This window comes from Empidonax traillii, unplaced genomic scaffold, assembly GCF_003031625.1.
Source record: "Empidonax traillii isolate 1590-97213 ecotype Southwest subspecies unplaced genomic scaffold, ASM303162v1 scaffold166:size2381449, whole genome shotgun sequence".
In the NCBI taxonomy this organism is placed as follows: domain Eukaryota; kingdom Metazoa; phylum Chordata; class Aves; order Passeriformes; family Tyrannidae; genus Empidonax; species Empidonax traillii.
The window spans coordinates 1,500,998-1,513,103 of record NW_020955359.1 but is presented as its reverse complement, the minus strand read 5'-3'; the positions used below and the strand labels follow the sequence as shown (position 1 = coordinate 1,513,103).

Sequence of the window (12,106 nt, the reverse complement as noted above, 5' to 3'; positions counted from 1 at the left end):
ATTTTGGGGGCAGGGTGCCATCAGGGGCAGTAATTATGGAAGTGCAAAGCCACAGAAGTTGTAAAAGAGTGAGGATCATCTAGGACTTCTCAGTTCTCAGTTTGAGCAACTCGAAGAGCAGCTAGCAATAATGGACTTCCATCACAGCCCCATGACATAGTATCACGTTACAGAGAAAGGATTTAACTCTGAGGTCCCCAAGGAATTACTGTTCCTTTTTTGGCAATTCACAATTGTAGAAAAACTGAGCAGCTGCACCAATTTTGTCTGAAACAGAAAATACTTATTTATAGAAGGCATTTCTTGGACAGGTGCTAAACATTACAAACCCTAAGAAAGAAGATCTCCAAACAGGAGTTCATAACAATTGTTCTTGTCTCTAAAAATTTGTGGTGATGGGCTACAGTAATCATGTTTTCTTATAATATGCAATGCTTACTTTTTATGCCAGTCCAAAGAACATATGATGGAAAAAACCAGAGGCAGGAGACATGGCAGTAAGGAGACAAGAGCAGTTCAGTTCCCGGGTTTGCCGCTGACTCACTCCACAGCTTCAGACAACTTCCATCCTACCTGTTTCCCTGGCTGGACAACAATATTTAGAACACATAGCTGAGGAAAGAATTGCTTCTTGTAAATGAAGGGGATTCTGATTTTAAAAGAGACACTGTTAAATTACAAGTTCAATACGTATTTCATGATTGTGTTGTATAAAATACTTCTAAGACCTTCAGGTATAATGGAATGACAAAATCTAGGGATTTGATTGCTGGGATATTGCTCCTCAACTCCAAATTAGCCTCATTTATCTAGTCTATTATCTTTGGAGTGGCTTATTTGCTGGGTTCATTTTTGGCGTTTTAGCTATTTTTTTGCTTATAACCATAGTTATATGAGACGTTTAATAATATTACATTCTAATCATGAAAGAAGAGCTTTATCAATATTTTACAATTTTTATTCAAAACATTATTTGCATTTTGCCCTTATTTTTTCCAAAATATAGAACTGTCACTGTGCTATAACTGCAGTAACCAGCATGGAAAAATAGGTGTATATGACATGTCCTTCTCAGCCAGGTAGATGTATATACAGTGAATGTAACATTTCTGAAAATGTGTTTGGTCTTCTCACAGGAAAAAGAAAAAGCTTTGACAGCAAACTGCCACAATGAAAACAGTTTATACAGCTAACTTGTATCTTGATGGCTTAATCTACTAGAATTTATTTTAAATACAAAGTTACAAATAATATAGCAATAGCAATAGTAGCAATAACTGCCTCTCTCCAGTATCAGTGACATAGCTAGATCAGAATTACAGGCTTATTTATAATTAAATTTCTCTTTGCCATATTTAATTGCCTTTTTTTGACTACAGAAAGAGAAAAGAAAAACATTGTATAAGAAACTGTGATTTCATACCATATTACTATGTATGAGACTTCTTTCCCCACAAAATAAACCATGTGGGAATACACAAACTGTTTGGAGTGGAACAGTCTAACAAATCTGTATTCTTGTCTCTAGCAGATGGAAATGTTTATTGTGTCTTCTGCACTTGTTTCTATGGGCCAGGTGCACAGCTGAAGGCTTTCTATTGCAGGCTTTTCTGCCTGCTCAAGACAGGTGGAGAAACAGGAATTGACAAAATCCAGTTTAGGTGTGACCAAAAAAAAAAAAAAAAAAAACAAAAAAAAAAAACACCCAACAGAGATTCTCAAGGCATGTTATAAACTCAGTGCTATTATGTGGAACATTTTGAAGATGATCTGCTGGTGCTTCCCAGTAGGTGTAACCCAAATATAAGACTTGTGGGAAAAATATGAGAGGACTGTAAGACTTGACATTATTTGTGAAACAACAATCAGTGAAAGTAACTTCATGCGGTAACTCCTATCACAGGTAGTGTTATTAGAGTCTTCACAACTACTTTTCTTTTTGTTATTAAATTTTTTCCTCTGTTTTCCTGGTGCAGAAGAAGTGCATCTGTTTTTTGGGGTTTTTTTCTTGTTGGCAAGAGCTTTTCTTGTCTACACAAAATACCTCTCTCCAAAACAGCATCCTGTCATTGAACTTTAGTCCATCTGCTGCATGATATGCAGGAGGGTTAACATAATGTCTCCTAAAATATTTTGTCACCCAAATGTAGTGAGATATATTCTAAATCAGACTATTTTTGCACAGAAATTATTCATGTCTGGTTAGTAAGACTGGTCTGGAGGTCACCAAAGATGTAGTTAGATTATAGAGAGCTAAGCTGATTAAATGTCTTGGTGGTAGTGAAAGGGATAGTCCTGCTCTTCTCCCTATATTCTGAAGCATCAGGAAGGCTTTGGGGCTTACCTGACCACATGGCAAGCAGCTTTAATTCCTTAATCCAGGCAGGTCCTGGAGTTTTACTTCCTAGGACCTGGAAAAAAAGGCCAGAAACAAAACAGAAAAAAAAAGGAACAGCTGATTACCTAGGGGGATGTGAAACTAAGTCCACTACAGAAGTACACACTGGGCGAACTAATGCACCGATGTCTTCATTTGAAAAGCCTTGTCAAACTCAAAGTACAGTAGAAATTAATTTGTGTCTAATTATCTGATATCAAATATATGGGACCATAAGATACTGTGGCAGATATGCTTTCTCTCAGCTGGCCAGAAACAGTTTTCCTACATGGCTAGTTAGAGTTCAAACTTATTTATCATAAGACAAGAAGTAAATACAAGGAAGTCTCATATTTTCACTCAAACTCTAGGAAACTTCCCCCCAATTAAAAGGCTAAATACAGCTCATTTCATCAGAGCTCTGGAGAATGATGCTGTTTCTTACAGCAATAATTTTCCTCCTGCAGTTGCACTATTTTTTCCCAAAGCTTACAGCCTTTAGGTATAAACTAATTCCCAAAACACAAATCCTTGATTATACATTTTTCTCACATAGGAAACTGGGGAGCAATGAGAGTAAAGGGTCTTTAATGTGCCATTCATATAAACAACCACCATACGAGTCACAGCCTCTCCTCCTCTGCTATTTACAGTTCCACTGAAGTAAGGAATGACAAAACAGGGGCAAAATATGGTTAGAAAAGCTGTGAGGAATTACAGTTGTCACAGGCTGTTACCTTTGTTCTCTGCACATCCTAAAATTCAAAAGTCCTACTTCCCAAGGGTGTGAAAGCAGGCATGTAACCAGCAGATCATCACAAGCAATAGTTCCCACTGGCAGATCCTGCCACACATCTGAAACACACGGTATTTCCAAATCTGTGAGCAGGAGTAAGGAGTACATTTTCTGCCTTAGCAAGATTCTTGTGCAATCTTCAGTTTCGAGTAATTTTGATAGAAGGAAGTTAACATTATTTAAAAAAAACACAAACAAACAAACAAAAAAACAAACAAAACAAACAAAAAAAAAACTTTAAGCACTTTGTTGGGAGAAGTGTACCATACCAACTGGTTTTAATATGAGAGAAATAATACCTGAATTTAGAAGCTGTTTATAAAGTAGAATATTGAATTCAGCCAACAAATGAAACAAAACCAAGAAGCATTAAGAATAAATTCTCTGAGTGACATTAAGATAAGGATATTATTGCTTAGAAACTGTAGTTATGTTAATAATTTATTCACTACCTTGTACAATACACATTAAATCCCCTAAGCAGAACGCTATTTGGTTCTTTGTAGACCGTTCGAACACATATACACAAATATGAGATGGATGGAATGATGGTTTTCCTACAGTGATATTTACTTTTAGGGAATAATAAATATATGCCTTATTTACCAGCAAAGTGACATTTCAGCTTTTTTTCTGTTATGGGATTTACAGAGCTTGCTTTGGCTTTCCACATAATTACCTGTTCACAGTAATAAATTCTTTCTCCTCGTCATTTGATTTTGCTCCAAAAGGAGCAAATTTGACAGAAATTAGCAGAGTTGTACAAAATAAGAAAGGATTTATCAAATACAATAATCAGTCATTTAACGATAAATCCACAAGGTGTTGCCAGGGAGGCATTTTTGCAGTTACATTACTGTAACTTAAGTTCAAAAATTCCCCAAGATTTCCTCTAAGGATAATATATTTCAGACAGGTTAAACTGACCTGCTGGAGTTGACATTATTACTGAGAATGATGGGAAATAAAGTTAAGGAGGAAAGTGTCAATTGCAGAAACAACAGGGGAAAAAAAAAACAACAGGAAAACCAATTCTCAGATTTGCTCCTAAAATGTTTCTGTCTGACTCAGGAGTGACACCTGGGGACAATTTATAAATACTTATTTGCTTTCCTAATGTGATTCTCAATCACAACTCTTCTCTCAACTTCAAATCTACATTGGGAAGCAGTGAAACATCTGTTTGCAGTTTAGAAGGATAATTTCAGCATACTGTCAGTTCTAGTAGGGAATCAAACTACAGAACAGGATTTCAAGAAGTGAAGGCAGAACAGGTAGGAAATAGCACAGACCAGGAGGTAGTGCTTTGGAGTTGTACACAAACACACACACACTCTAGATTTACAACCTTTATATGTGAGCACAGTTCCACATTGCTTTGACAGAATACTCAAATCTGACTGTTCTTTTCCTTAAACATCTGGAGAAACTTAAGACTGCCAGAAATCCTTAGCAGTGCTCATTTCTAACATGTGAAATTGGTATTATGTGACCGGAAATAGTCACCTGAAAAAGGTAAGTAGAATTTTACCTTTCACTATTTAATTTGAAAAGACCTCATTTTGTGAGCATCAAAGCCAAAATAATAAAATGAAAACTCTGAAGGGAAAAATGGAAACAAGTAGTGCTATCATGTCAATAATTAAACATAAAGATTGACATTCATCTGTCACAGAACAGTAACTTGAGGTCTCTTAACTTGAAGTTATGTGTGGTAAAATACCAAGTTTTGTTCTGGCACTGCTCAGGGTTTCTCAGGGTTTCTCTGTTCATGCCCATGCCAGTCTTTTTGCCTGACTGTACTTCAGAAATTCTGCTGGCATAATTACATAGCACTGAGCAAGAGAAAGAGGGGTTTCTGCTAGGACTGTTACATTCCCTTCACAAACAGCACTGGCTGGGCTGACAAAGGAATTCTTCTGGCTGTATCGTGGCTTCTACATTGGTGGGATTGTGCTGGCACAGCTCTTTTATTTCCACTCACTGAGGCAGCTGAGCTACACTGTCAAATCTTATAGTACAGGCTTGGCCTGAGTCCTCTCCAGTCCTCTAAAGTTATTTACAGACTAAATCCAAAGAAAAAAAAATCCCTTAAAAAATATCATCTCAAAAATCCTAAAAATCCATGAGATCAATGTACATACTAAAAAACCACTACTTTTTCTCCCCAAAAGTCACTGCACTTCAAGGACCAGCAGTTCTTACAGACCATCACCTCCTAAAAAGAGTTGAAACTTTCTGAAAGGGTTCTTTTCAGAAATGCCTATTTCGTGAAGTGTCTGCTCCAGCTGTATGGCTGGGAGGAGATAAGCTGTTCTAGGAATGGGGTGCACACTGCTAGGAAAGAAAAGGAAGGAGCTATTAAAGGATTCATCATGTTCATTAACTTTTACAAGCTGCACAGAACAATGCTCTTTTTAGACAAAATATTATTTAATGTCTTTTGCACACAGGGCAAAATCAAGAACAATGTGCATTTTGTCTGTTTGGTTCAGCACATTTTAATTAGACGACTGCTTTGAAAAGAGTGATGATGCTGTTGCTACATCTACTATTTCCAAAAAAGATTAAAGAACAAAACAACCTAAGAGAAAAATGTTCCTTTAAAATAGTAATTAAAATAACAATAGTATAAACATTATCAACTCAATCCCAGCCAACTTCTGTGTCCCCTACAATGCTCAAAGCTGACTTAGCTGGGAACCAACTTGTGGCAGTGCTTTCCCCTTTGGGGGAAGAAGACACCTTTTCATTTTTGTGACATTTCACATGTGCCAAAACAGTTATGTAACTGCTAAGGACAATGCATAAAACAGTAATTGTGCAAGTTTGGATTAAGCCAATGCTTATTAGAATGCCAGTGACACTTTTTTGTTGGTACAATAGTTTTTACAAAATGTAAACATATTTTTTTTCTTCATTTTTTAATGTAAGCACTTACATTTTGTTTTGGAAAAATAATTTCCCACATACTATTATTTTAGTGTCTTTGCAAGTGGACAAAACAAACTAAAAATAATCAGTGGTATGAGGCAAAGAGGAGTAATGGAGTTACAATTAAAATAAATGTGCATGAATGACATGAAGTGCTTGGCATACACTAAAGTCTAACAAGAATTTTTCTTCTGATAACTTTAACCAAATTCTCCATCTATTCAGTGTTTCTGGAGAAGTTTAGGTAACACACAATCACTTTTTTCAAATTCTCCTGTACAGTACCAACACGTGCTCTCTCTTAAGACAGGAGGAAAATTACAATTGATTTAGCCATGGCCATTCCAGAATAATTCCCCATGGAAATTGCCTTCTCTGGAATAAGAATACTGGCACAGGATACTTCTGGAGTAATTAGGCCTATTTAGAAACAAGCTCAGTATTTCATAATGAAGTAATTATTTTCTGCAACAATGTTAACATGTTAATTTGGCATAGAAGAACAGCTTTAAAAATCCCATGACACTGTTATTCTTTCTTCATAACAATAATGCCATTCTGCTTTAGTCATTAATGCAACTAAAATCCTTAGGGATCTCTAATGGACAACATGCTCCCTCAACTGGAATTCTGGAGAATTAAGAAGGTGAAAAGAAAGCACATGAAAATCCCACATGGAACCAGTTTTCTATTCCCCCCTCCCTGGAGGCAGGCAAGCATGGAAAACTTTCCATACGAAATGTGTTATAAAACTCTTACCACATTCCTAAGGCAGGAGATCTGGCCTAGAGATATTATGGAATCCAACAGTGGGCATGGCAACTTTGAGCTTCTGCATGTCAGGGAGTCTCTGCAGAAAGAAAAGGTGTAAATAAGCAGCTTGTTCCATACCCTGCATTAACACCCTGTATTGAGATTTTCAGTGCCAAGTTCAACATTTTCATTATCTCAAAAACACCCTCTATTAACAGGCCAGAAAAATTTGTACAAGACACAGTTGAATTCTGTTTGATAGTGAAGAATCACTTTAGAATCACAGAATCACTGAATTGTTCAGGTTGGAAATTAAAGTCTTTTTAATCCCTCCAGGGATGGTGACTCCACCACTTTCAGTGCTTGGCAACCCTTTTGGTGAAGAAATTTTTCCTAATATCCAATCTAAACTTCCCCTGGCACAACTTGGGGCGTTTTCCTCTTGTCCAATTACTTGTTACTTGTGAGACTAACCCCTACCTGGCTACACCCTCCATTGCAGAGAGCAACAAGGTCCCCCCTGAGCCTTCTTTTCTCCACACTAAACACTCCCAGCTCCTTCATCTGCTCCTCATAAGACTTGTGCTTCACTTTCACTTCCAAGGAATCCATAATCTCCACATTCTACACGTGTATAGGTGAAAACAGATTTACTCTAAGGAAGCAGAATGTAATTTTCTAATCAAAATGTTGCTAATCTAGTTGAAAGCATAAGAACTGCTGAACAGAGGTCTGGATTGTACTTAACAAGATTTATTTTTAGCTCCTTCATGCAGCTCATTGTTTTTTAACTGACCCAGTGCCTCCTCCAACTGATCCTACACGTGGCTCTCAGAACTCTGAAACCATCAGTCTCTCTTCAAAACAGATCCCCTCGTGTCTCTAATCTTTCTAATCCTCACTCAGCCACTGTTCACATCATCAGTGATCTCATCCTTCCCTTCCTTGATGCGGGTTCTTTGCTCAGCACATTCCTTCCACATTAAGCAATTCCTTCTGCTGTTTACAGCACTTTGGGCTGTCAGAAGGTTTACAAACCATCCATAGGTTCTTCAAAATGTGCACCTAAACCCTCATCTTTGTTTATTTTGAGCACATAACAAACAGTTTTGACAGTAAACTACTTACCTAACCCACCCTCCTCCTCCTGTTTTTCAGTCTGGAGGCTCATGGATCAAAACCACGGAAGCGATTCTGTCTAAGGAGTGACTGCAGTGACTGTGCATTCAGAGAAAGGCATCCTGAACAAAAAAACAGCCAGCACTCAACTTACAGATCTTTCAGAGCTGAGCAGTACAGGATAACCAAGCAACAGATCACACAGCTGAGGACTCTGAGCCTCCAGTTAAAGCCACCTGAAAAAAGGGATGGCACTTGTAAAAAGACCTTTCAGTTTGGGGAGGAAGAAAGGTTATGTTTACACACAAAACTGAGACACACATGACTACCCTGGAACATGAGCTGAGCAAGTGTTTGAGAGAGGAGAAGATGGACACAGGGAAATATAAACTGGTGTTTTGGTGTGCAGATCCATGGCCTTCTTGAAGCTTGCAGTATGTGTTCAATGGCTCCAGAAGAAAGGTTTTAATTCTAGATTGGAGTCCTCCCAAAGAAGAATCCAGCTCTCAAGTACTGAGCACCAACACTCAGTGAAATGTGTAAGATTTAAGTTGCTAAATTCCTTTGCAAAATTAAAATAATTTTACAGTGGATTGTGAAAGGGAGCTTATCCTCCAGCACTACATTTGGAACACAAAAAAGACTTTTATTTGAAACTCTTTCAATCAAATCGCTTAAAATGCATTCCTGTGAGAGAACACAGACAGCAGTTCTGCCCGTGTCCGGCAGAGGGAGAGGAAATGCGAAAGAGCATTTGTTAAATAGCAGCGTTAGAACAAACAAATCAGTGAAGAAATGTTTCCAACGGAAGATACCTTAGTTTGGATTACACTTGTGTAAATATAAAAGTCTCTTTATAGTTCACTTACACTTATAGGAACCCAGCAAAGCTTAGAATAGACTTGGCTCTTGACAAAGCCATCAGGCTGAAACATATTTGTGTTTTCTACTCTCTAGTTCCAGCTACATCTCCACAGAATTTGCCAGACTTTAAGAATATTAATTTATCTCTGGCCATCTAGTCAAACTTTTAATAATTTCCCTCTTACCTCCTGTCTTTTCTTCCTCCTGAGTAAATAACTTGTTCTTTTGGCTTTGTTTTTAAAGGCCCATTCTGACTTCAAAGCAATTCCAAATATCAGGCTACTCATTTAAGTGAGTAACTACTGTGTTACTGTGAGTAACAACATATTTGAATCCCTTTAAACTTCAGGGCACGGCTCGCAGTGCGTCAGCTGCATTTCAGCTTCCTGCCATACCAGAAAGGGAAGTTGTATTCCTTTCCTGCTGCTCCCAGTCCCAGCCAAAAGATTTCTTTCATGATGTCAAGGCAAACTGAGGCAATTCACTCATAACCCAGCACCCTAAAACTCCTCTCCTTCCCTTTTAAGGCTGCTGCTGGTTTATGGAGTTTAATAAGTCACCTGTAGGTGGTGAGCAGGGGACTGTTTGAAGCTGTCAACCTGTTTGAAGCCTTCTAATGAAATATATCTTTCTCTTCTGCTTCAGTTCACCTGAATCAAGCACTGGTATTGCACAGGTGTACCTGCCAGGGTGTAAAGTGCTGGTGAGAATCCTGGAGGGAAGGTACTACTAAAGTACAGACAACTATTCCTAATATCCTGTGAATGAGGCCCTTCATTCCACTGCCACAGGACTGACTTGCCACAGGCTGCAAAGTAGTGGTGAAGCTCCCCTGAGATAGTTTATGATGTGAGTAGCTTGCTCTCACCAAAGAAGAAGTCCTGTTCCACCTTCTTACTTTATGCCAGCTCTGGCATTTGTCAAATGCCTCTTAGTTGATTCATCTCAGTAGCCCAGGAGGAAAAAAGAAAGTGGATTTTTCTGTAGCTAAGTTTAATGAGCCAGACTGACTCAGCAAAGGGTCTGCCACCGCAGCACAAGGCGGGGGGAACTGTGACGATGCGGGGACAGTTTCTCTGCACCCCAGTCCCCACATGTTAACCCTGAGGTGGGGCAGATTCTCCTTTTCTAAGCAGTGCATTGATCACTGAAATCAGTCATGATGTGAGGGTGGATTTATATGCATGGTTCTCAATAAAAAAAGATTTTAAATAACCATTAAATGAAGAGTTGATATATTTATTCTAAGCATTTTAGTGCAAAAGAGATTTAAACAAGAAAAGCTTTTATAATGCTTTAAAACCTCAAGAGCAGGACCATTTACGCTCCAGTAGATATTTTGCCAGTAAGATTATCGTGATTCCACTTAGGTTTTGCTTTGAGTACCAGCTGTTCCTAAGTGGAAAAACAAACTACTAGCCCTGTTAAAAATGTAGTGTTTGAGTTTACACAATTCCTGTGTGCAGCAGCCTGCAAAACAGGTTTGTACACTCTGAAGGACATCTGGCATCTTCTGAAATTCTGTGGACTAATTGTTGACATCCTAGCAAGTACCTAGGGAGTAAGTACCTGTCCAGGATGAAAGAAAGGCTGAGTAACACAACTAATACTAATTCTTGCCTATGTCTTGTGTGTACTGGTAATCTTAAGGCAAGTCTTAATTGCTCTGAAAATACAGCACCTGCCTCCGGTTCAGCCTTTCCTGACCTGCAGGCCGTGTCAGGGCTCAAACAAAACGCAAGCTTGCAATGCAGCATTGCAGTCACTATAAACCTGAGCTGTTAAATGCTCATAGTGACAGTAAATAACAAGCACTGGGTCAGCAGAATGCATGAAGCTTGCTTGCCACTGGAGTTTTATCTGTTATTCAACACTAGTAACCCATGAGCTCCATTGCTTGAAATGCTGTTACCTTTTTTCCATACTAAATGAAATGTCTCACACACCTACTGGTTCCTAGATGTCACCTAACAAGCAAAGGTTAGTATTTGAACAATAGAGACTGTGGCAATCTATGTCTGAAAACTGGCAAGGAGCTGTGCACCAGAGACCAACCAGAGAGTGGCTTTCACAAGGTCTTTAAAACTCATTCTTTTGGCTCTGGTGAAGGTAAACTCTTGGTGCTGCTTGAAGAAAAGACTTTAACTTAGCAGAATTGTATAGTCTCTCATGTGAAATACACTTTTTCTTCCAAAATCAGTTTTTGTGGTGTTAGTTTAGCGAGGATATTTTTCTTATTATTTTTACAAGTGCTGCCCTGTACAGTGTTTTCCCTCAACGTGATCAGCTGGAAGCCCGCATTTCCACTAACACACGTAGAATTTTTTGCTTGTCAAGGGTGTACATGTTGCTGCTGGTGTGCAGGCAGAAACCCTCTGGTCCTTGTGTCAGGATTATGTCACCGAAATGCCCCTTCAGGAGACTTTGTGTTCTCCAATCAAAACTGCACCGAGTTCTGTCCCAAATGGAGACCTTTACATTGTAGTTCTTAGCCCATCTACTTTCAGAACAACTCTGTAATCCGTCCTTCAGCATTCTAATATAGATACTGCTGCAGATGAGTCAGGCCTTGCACGTCAGCACTCCAAGGAACTCCCTTCTCCCAAGGACTTGCTCCGTCTTCTTATAAACACTCAAACTGAACCTGGCAAGAAGAAATGCTACCACAGTAGAAACCAAATTCTGTTTGTTTCCCCTCTGCCCTTCACCGTTTCTTCAAAAGACACTTAACTTCAAGCAATGATTTGAGGTTTGTTTGTTGAGGAGTTGTGGGGTTTTTTAATAATTTCTCATAGTCACACCAGTCAAGGGCCTCCAGTATTCGACAAGTCCTGCTGAATCTGGCTTAACTGGATCGTTTCTAAATTGATAATAACCAAGTCAAAGTGTGCTGAATTATCAAAATTGGGACTTTTCACGCATCCTGCCAACTTTCGGCTGGACGGGTACAGCAGCGTCGCCTGTGGCATCCCGCGGGAGCACGTGTGGGAGCTTTCCTCTGGGAGCTTTGCTGGCGCAGCGCGGGTGCTGTCAGTGCCTGTCGCTCTGCACCGGTGCTGTCCAGGACGAGCGCGGGGCGGTTTTACAGGGATGGAGGTTCCCCAGGGCGGTCCCCGCGGGCCAGACGGTCTCGTCCCCCTCAGGCGTTCGCGCCACTCCCGGGCCGTGCTCTCCTGCAGGGGGGCGGGGCCGGCGGCGACGCGCGGAGCCTGCCGGGAACTGTAGTCCCCCAGCGCGCAGAGAACGCAGGTGACTGCATTTCC

The 12,106-nt window shown here is 39.5% G+C and overlaps 1 long non-coding RNA gene across 2 annotated transcripts; it reads right to left on the bottom strand.

Annotated features, from left to right (window-relative positions):
- Positions 1 to 1,728: 1,728 nt before the first annotated feature.
- On the bottom strand, positions 1,729 to 12,026 carry LOC114058249. Of its 2 annotated transcripts, none has more exons than XR_003571394.1 (3): positions 11,895 to 12,026; positions 6,867 to 6,957; positions 1,729 to 2,411 (listed from the first exon to the last, which is right to left on the bottom strand). It is a non-coding gene; the product is annotated as an uncharacterized LOC114058249 (long non-coding RNA). The 2 variants fall into 2 exon arrangements; XR_003571395.1 differs by lacking the exon at positions 11,895 to 12,026 and adding an exon at positions 7,989 to 8,211.
- Positions 12,027 to 12,106: the final 80 nt, after the last annotated feature.